This window comes from Coffea arabica, chromosome 4e (assembly GCF_036785885.1).
Source record: "Coffea arabica cultivar ET-39 chromosome 4e, Coffea Arabica ET-39 HiFi, whole genome shotgun sequence".
NCBI lineage: Eukaryota > Viridiplantae > Streptophyta > Magnoliopsida > Gentianales > Rubiaceae > Coffea > Coffea arabica.
The window spans coordinates 41,751,100-41,759,843 of record NC_092317.1 but is presented as its reverse complement, the minus strand read 5'-3'; the positions used below and the strand labels follow the sequence as shown (position 1 = coordinate 41,759,843).

Here is an 8,744-nt window from a genome sequence, read left to right as displayed (position 1 = left end):
TGTACACTTGGAAAATTGGTTATTAAATGACCAATTATATTTTGCCACGTGTCAAGTCGATATGTTCCAATCAATCGAAATTGCTGGGACGTCTCCACCTACCAAATCATATGATGTCACTTGACAAAATTTTGGATAGATATCTAGATATTTATTTCTTATTAAAGAGATAATATTTAGAGTTGTTTAGTTCATATATATTGCAATAGCTTGTCCAATCAAATGGTGCCACGTCACGTGTCCCTACAAGTTTGGCCAGTCAAGGAATTACTTATTGGTATTATCTCTTTATTAGTAAATATAAAATAAAGAGATAATATTCAAGTTGGTACAATCCTAATATGACTGCACGTCTTGCAAGACAAGCAGAGTGACATACATGTTTTCAATCTCTACCTCATACCACAACTATAAATAGAGGTCTCTCTCTACCAAATCGGGGGACACGAAGAGGCATATCATACGTTCAAGTATTGAAACTCCAAATTACAAAGGTCTGGACCTTCAAGCTCTCCAAGTCTCCCATATATCAAGAATTGAGTCTTCAACTATTTTCCAAGTTCTTCAAATCTTCCGTATCAAGATTTGAAGGAATCGGTGGTGGGTCCAAGAACAAGTTGCGAAACTCTTGGATTGGCATTCGAGAAGAAGAATTGAAGGAAACTCTCTAGAAGTTCGAGAAAATCACAGAAATTGTACTCACATATTTTCTTAAGTTTATAAATTGTATATTTGTCGTGTATTTTTCTTGTCTTTTGCAGACTTGAAATTTTATCGCGTACATGTACCATTTATAAATAAAACATAGAAAAGGAAAAAAAATACTTATAATGGAGTAATTACAAGAAATCAAGTTGTCAAAATCTAGCCCAGCTCCTATCCAATAATTTTTTTTACCAAACTACCAAATTTCCTTCTTTTTACTCACATGCTTCCCTAATTAGGCCTCTTAATTGCCATAGTGGATGAGTGCACTCTCAGAATACCAAAGGGATAATAAACAGACAAGATAGAAGCTCCAGAATCTCTCCCAAGTCCCAAATCCATTCATATTCCTTGCAATGTAGTCTACATACTCTTCAATTGTTCCTTCCTTGGCACCCCCACTTTTTCCTCAGTACCTTTTAGACTTTTTGTACTTACTTTCTTAGTTAGCGACGAATTAGTCTTGTTCGATGTCATTCATCCTTGCCCTATCTACTGCCATCTAACTACCCGAAGACCAGTGTCGTCATCTTCTCACATTAACTCTTTTCTTTGCACTTAAAGATTAAACAGTTCTCCTATTTAACCAAAACCCACTTTTTTTATAATTTAATTATGACATCATACCTGCGCATTAACTCCTTCTTTCTGCACTTGAAGATTAAATAGTTTCCCCATTCGACCAAAACCCATTTGTTTCTTATCATAGAACTATATGATATTACTTGCGGAAACCCCGTTTCAATTTGTGAGTTGATTTCTCCCATCAAATTTTGTTTTGTAGTACTTGATTGAGAATTCAAAAACCCTTCATCTTTTTTATTAAGGGCAGTTATCTTAGAGCTAGATCATATCTGCAGATACTTGTTTTCAACTTGATCATGCTTTTGGTACTTGTTTATATGCATTATAGATGCCTCATGGGTAATGATTGAGGTTTTATATCTTATCTTTATTTGTTAAGAAATCTGGTCTAAGATTGTTGAGCTAGTAGATGATTGAATTGACCAATTTATATGGGTATAACTATATGAAGAGGGACGATTTAAAGTGGACAATCTTCTTTCATTTATGGCCTTCCCTCCCTCCACCCCACAAAAATAGTATCTTTGTTCTTTGAAGTACAATTACTCTATGTGTGTGTATGTGTGGAATTTAATGCTTGTGAACTGAAAAGTTTGATTGCATGGTTCACAATTAATTTTTTTTGGTATAAGTTGGAGTTAGTACGAGATTTACCCGATAAAAATTAAGGCAAAGAATTGCTATTATTTCTGTTTTTTGTGTAGATGACTCATTGTTTCACATTTTAGTATAGTGTTAATAGAGTCTTATGCTAAATGCAAGAATTGAAGCATACAATGTAGTTACAACTTCCGTTTTGCATCATTCTTTTTGATGGAATTTTCTATAGTTCTATCCTTCGTTTAAATGATCATTGTCTCTTTTACGAGGGAAAGGTAGTCTGTGGTTTCTATGCTTGCTATTTGGATTTGAAATTAGTGCAGAATTTGAACTAACCAATTATTTATATTAATGTAATTGTATGAAGTGGATCGCTAAAACTGGACAATTCTCCTTTAATTTATGGCAGCATTAAAGTTTTTATTCTAAATAATATCTTTGTTCTTTAAAGTGCTGTTACTGTGCAAAAATTTGTGTGTGGAATTCAATATCTTGTGCGCTGAAAATTTTGGTCAAATGAGTATGCTCTCGATTTGGATGGAGAGCTAGAGGAAGAGAAAGAATCAAGGGAACTTTGATGAGGATGGAAGTGAATAAAGTTAAGCAGGATAAGCAACAAAAACAAGAAGATAAAAAACAAAAGAGAACCCCTTCAGAGAAAACATGCACATAAAGAATACAATCATTCACCATGAATACTACTATCAAGACAAGGTAACAAAATTTGTGAAAATGAGGCAGTTAAATGTGGAAGATTGAAAAATGTTGAATTTTATGAAACATTTTAAAAAAATATGACAAAGATGATGTTTATGAATGGAAAAGCCTTTGAGCCAATGAGTAATGGACACAAAGGCAACCTGGTAGATAGATGGTTAGCAATACCATGTAGCATTTTGTAATCAAAGTCAAAGATGATGACGACAGAAAATTTGCTCCATGACATTTATTAGTTGAACTTTCTATGCTTGGTTCAGAGAGGGCTTTTTTGAGTTTCTTGGAAAGTTCAGGTTTTAGGGGTTTTAGTCCAATTAATTTCGTGGCTTGAAAGCTACTCTATGGAGATATTGGACCATTTTTTAACTTGGACAGCTGTGGATTGTTTTCGCTAAAAAAGTGGAAGACAAATTTTTTATCATAAAACTGATTGTATCTACAGAAACTTGGTTTCAACTCGATCACCTTACGCTTATGGTTTAATGTAGTATTAGTTGAAAATATATTTTTGAATTAAGAGATTTTTCAAAGTTCTTTCTTATTTTTTTTATTTATATCTCCATCATTTGTCAGATTAGTCACATGTTCTCCTGAATACTCTTTTTTCTTTTTTCTTCTTTTTTTTTGCTTCTTTGGAACTTTTGCTATGTTTTGGTGGACTTTGATTCCAAAAATCTATATAGGATTAAATGCATAACTAATTTGCTTCCATGTGATCTTGGAAAGATTCTCGATTCTCTTATTAGATGCATTAAACCCTTTTTTTTCTTATTCAATGAAGAATATGCTATGCAGTTTGTTTTGAACAATTTTGTGTTTTAAATGACTTGCATTAAAAGTTGCTAAATGTTCTTTTGGTCCTTTGAGCAGGTACCTTTAATTTTCTTGTGTGGAGAATTTGTGTTGGTGGTTCTCAAAGCATGCTTCTTTATGGCCTCGTGACAAATAAGGTATGTCAATACTCTCGTTATTGTTGGTCAGGAGTTAAGTACGAGGCTTACTAAGTTAGAATTAAGGCAATGAATTATTTTGTTTTTGTTATTTGTGTGGAGATTTTACATGATTGTTCTTTTTATGGAGTGGTGGCAGTCTAGCATCGATATAAGTGGTCATTGTTAGGTAGTTTGTGGGCTTTAATGCTCACTATCCAGACTTGAAACTAGTGAAGGATTTGACTTTTTATTCTTTTATCTTTATTCATTGAAAAATTTGGTCTAAGATTGTTAAACTAATAGATGATTGAAATAATCTCATATAATTTGGGGCTGCATGCAATCCATTTCAAAACAAATTAACAAAAAAGACACCTTAACCGAATGCAATCCACTTCACATGATCCTCTCTGTGCATTTGCTGCAACATAGAATCAGGAGTAGACTCTTGAAACGGTTTGCACTATTGCATTAAACCTCCTTCCTTTGGGTTAGGACCATGTTCCATCCTTCATCAAACTACTTACCTTAGAGGTAATAGACAGTCCTAAATTCTTATATAAAGACTCAGGTTATCTTAAATGTAAAAGCCCAAGTGCAAGCCAATTATCAAACCAGAAAAAAGTGCTCCTACCATCAACTAATGTCAGTTTTAATCCATGGCTAAGCAAGGCGCCTAAGCTGTAACAAATTTCTCCAACACCATGAACCTTAAGCATGAATTTTTACTTTCCATAAACTGTGCCCTTTCAGCATCATAGAGTTTATCTATCTAACCAATGAAGTATCTTTTTTAAGATATAGATTCTGAATGAGCTTAAGGATCAAACACTTATTCCAGTTGGCCACGTTCTGCACTCCTAGTCCGCCATTTTTTTTGGTTTGTAGACATCTTTTCACTTTACTTTTTCTGCATAATGTGATTTAATTTCACCAAACCATAGAAATGAGGATAACATGCTATCAATCCTTTTTAAGTACTGCTTTGGGTAGTGTAAAAACACTAGTTCAATAGAGGCAGATACCATCAAGGATAGATAAGATAAGCTGCCACCGACCTCCATAGTTAAGCTTTTTTGCTGCCCAACTTTGTATCCTCTGCCGAATCTTTATAAAAACAGGTTGGTAGTCCTTGTAGCTGAGTTTTGTTGAAATAAGAGGTAGACCTAAGTATTTAATTGGCAGTTCACCCCTTGGCGTCTCCAATATGTTACACAGCTACTGTCTCACTTTATCAGTCATACCTGTAACATACATGCTACTCTCATGAAGATTAGGCTTCAAACTAGATAAACTTCCAAATTTAGCAATAGTGTCCTTTACCAAACAAAAAAAATGCTAAGTATCTGTTGATATTAAAAACAAATCATCTGCAAATGCAATATAGGATAATTCCAAATCTAAATAATACGGATGAAATCAAATTCTCTCTCACGAATTTTCCACTTTAGTAATGAAGTGAATAAAGTTAAGTAGGAAGAAAGCAAGAAAGAGAAAACAAAAAAACGAAGAGAACCCCTTGAGAGAAAGCTACATATAAAGAAAACAAGAATTCACCATGAATAGTACTACTAGGACAAGGTCAAAAAATTTTCAGAACGAGGCAGGCAAATGTGGAAGATTGAAGAATCTCGAATCTTATGATAAAATTTGGACTTTGTGATGAAGGTCAATGTTTATGAATGGAAAAGCACTTCAGAAAATGAGGAAAGGAGACAAAGGCAACCTAGCAGATAGTTGGTTTCTAGTACCAAGCTGCATTATGTAAGCAAGGCCAGAGATGGTGACTAAAGAAAATTTGTTCCATGCCATTTATTTGTTTGCCATTTTGCTGGATTCACAAGGGGACTTTTTGAATCTCTTAAAAATTCTAGGGTTTTAAGAAATTTAGTACAATTAGTTCCTTTGTTTGAAGGCTACTCTGTAGAGGCATTGAACCATGTTTTGACTTGGACAGTTGTGGATTTTTTCCTTTTTAAACTATTTTATTAAAATGGAACACAAGTTCATCATAATGCTGGGTCATACTTGTAGAATGTTGCTTTCAATGTGTTCTACCCACAATTGTGTATGTGTAGTAATATTAGGCTAAAAAAAATCATGCTTTTGGTAGTTGTTTCAATAAATATGTATGTGACTCGTCAGAAACAAGAGAATACCAATCAAGAGATTTTTCTACGTTCTATCCTATATTGCATTTATATCGACATTATTTTTCAAATGATTTTTTGGATTTTCATGTTTAATGACGTCTTGGTTTCTATAGTACCTTTTTTCTATCTTCTTTGAGAAAGTTTGTCTTGATTCCTAACATCTGCAGAGGAGTAAATGCATATTTAGTCTACTTCCACGTAATCTCAGAAAGCTTCTGCATTAGAAGCAATGAACCTTTTATTTTGTTATTAAAAAGATTAAAATTTTGTTACACATTCTGTTTTAAAATTTTGTTTTAAAAGACACGCATCAAAAGTTGCTAAATGTTTTCTTGGCTCTTGGTGCAGGTATGTTAACTACTTTTACTTGGTTACCTTGCAGGATAGTGCTTAATTTTTGAATGCTTAGAAAGTTTGTGCTCAGGCTTGTTTCACGTCTCATCAGAAATAAGGTATATCAATACTCAGTAGTGTAGGATAAGATTTTCATTTTCATCTTTATTTGGTGAGAAATCTGATCTAATATTGTTGAGCTAGTAGATGACTAAATTAACCAATTTATATGGGTATAATAACTGTATGAAGAGGGATGATTAAAAGTGGAGAATCTCCTTTCATTAGTTTCATTTAGGGCCGCATTAAAGTTCTCCCTTTCCCACAAAAATAGTATCTTTGTTCTTTGAAGTATTGTCACTCTTAGTGTGTGTGTGTATGTGTGGAATTTAATGCTTTGTGAACTGAAAATTTTGGTTTCTTGTTTAACAATTAAATTTTCTAATATAAGTTGGAGTTAGTATGAGGTCTACTAAGTAAGAATTAAGACAAGGAATTGCAATTGCTTCTGTTTTTGTGCAGATAACTCATCATTGCACATTTTAGTATAGTGTTAATAGAGCCTTATGTTAAATGCTAGAGTTGCTTCGTACGATGCAACTACCACTTGAGTTCTACATGGTAGTGAGGGAAAGGTAGTCTATGATTCTTTATGCTTGCTATTTGGATTTGAAACTAGTGTAGAATTTGAATTAACCAATTATTTATAGGTATTAACTGTAACTAGATGAAGTGGATTGCTAAAACTAGACAATCTCCTTTAATTTATGATAGCATTAAAGTTTTTTGTCTCAATAATATCTTTGTTCTCTAAAGTGTTGTTATAGTGTGAAAATGCTTGTGTGGAATTCAATATCTTATAAGCTAAAAAATTTGGTCAGACAAGTATGCACTTTGTGCACTCTCGATTTGGATGTAGAGCTAGAGGAAGAGAAAGAATCAAGTGAACTTTGACAGAGATGGAAGTGAATAAAGTTAAGAAGGAAAAGCAACAAGAAAGAGGAAGATAGAAAAAAGAGAACCCATTCAGAGAAAACAAGCACATAAAAAATACAATAATTTACCATGAATAATACTATTAAGACAAGGTAAAAAATTTGTGAAAATGAGGTAGTCAAATATGAAAGATTGAAGAACATTGCATTTTATGAAACATCTAAAAAAATGTGATAAAGGTAGTGTTTATAGATGCAAAAGCCTTTGAACCATGAGAAGTTGATACAAAGACAACCTGGTAGATAGATGGTTAGCAGTACCATGTAACATTATGTAATCGAAGCCAAAGATAACGATGGGAGAAAATTTGCTCCATAACATTTCTTAGTTTGCCTTTTTAGCTTGGTTCAGAGAGATTTTTTGAGCTTCTTGGAAAGTTCAGATTTTAGGAGTTTTAGTATAGTTTGAAAATTACTTTGTGAAGACACTGGACCACATTTTGACATGGACAGTTGTGGTTTGTTTTCATTAAAAGTGGAAGACAATTTGTTTATCATAAAACTGATTGTATCTGTATTTGCAGAATCTTGCTTTCATCTTGATCACCTTGCGTTTATGGTTTAAGGTAGTATTAGGCTAAATATATATGCCATTGGTACTTGTTTCCATAAACATCTACTTGCCTCTTCAGAAGTGCAATAATGTCTCTACATCACATACCTTTTTTGTGTGTACCTTTGTGAACATGATATATTTTTGAAGCAAGAGATTTTTCAAAGTTCCTTTCTATTTTGCATTTATATGTCCATCATCTCTGAGATGGTTTTCTATATTTTTTGTTTAGTCGCATGTTCTCCTGAGCACTTTTTTGCTTCTTTTGAAAGCTTTTGTTTGGTTTTGGTAGACTTTCATTCACAAAATCTACAAAGGACTAAATGCATAACTACTTTGATTTCATGTGGTCTTGGAAAGATCTCTTGTTAGATGCATTAAACCTTTTTTTCTCTCTCATTTAATGGAGAATATACTGTGCAATGTGTTTTGAATAATTTTGTGTTTTAAACGACATGCATTAAAAGTTGCTAAATGTTCTTTTGGTCATTTGGGCAGGTACCTTTAATTTTCCTGTGCAGAGAAATTTGGTGTTAGCAATTCTCAAAACTTGCTTCTTTCTCGCCTCGTAACAATTAAGGTACGTAATACTGTTGTTATTGTTGGTCAGTAAAGATCACTAGTCTACGACTAAATTTTCGCTTCGTATCTTTATTTGTAGAAATTTGGTATGGGATTGCTGAGCTTGTAGATGATTTGTGATGACCCCACCGTACCCAGAGTCGTACCAAAGGGTTTAGCGGATCGTCTGCCTAACTCGCGCCAGGACTCGATACCAAAATGAGAAAATAGATTTCACGCTAAAAGAAAGTTCTATTTACACTATTACACCTTCAAAAGTTGTATAAACTATTACATCAAGCAATACACATCACTAGTACCAGAAAGTAAACCCTAGAGAAGCTACTAACTACAACCACCACAACAAAGATATACATCTTACTAGTCAACTTATAACAAATACTAGGGCAAAATCAACTACTCTATAAACCAAAAGTCTATACACCTTCCCGAGCTTTCCCCGCGTCGGCCCTGCTAAGGAAAACAAATGGAATGGGGTAAACTATGTGCTTAGTGAATAATCGGGGTAAAACGTAAAATCACATCCAAACAAACATATAAACCAAGATATTTCACATCAATAAATAGAAATGTAACATCACAATGGTAG

General features: G+C 33.4%; 1 long non-coding RNA gene across 1 annotated transcript; it reads left to right on the top strand.

The window, feature by feature from the left end:
• The first annotated feature begins 1,325 nt into the window (after positions 1-1,325).
• On the top strand, positions 1,326-8,451 carry LOC140005789 (uncharacterized). Its single transcript, XR_011813360.1, has 5 exons — positions 1,326-1,453; positions 3,478-3,557; positions 6,075-6,144; positions 8,072-8,153; positions 8,235-8,451. It is a non-coding gene; the product is annotated as an uncharacterized lncRNA (long non-coding RNA).
• The last annotated feature ends 293 nt before the right edge of the window (positions 8,452-8,744 follow it).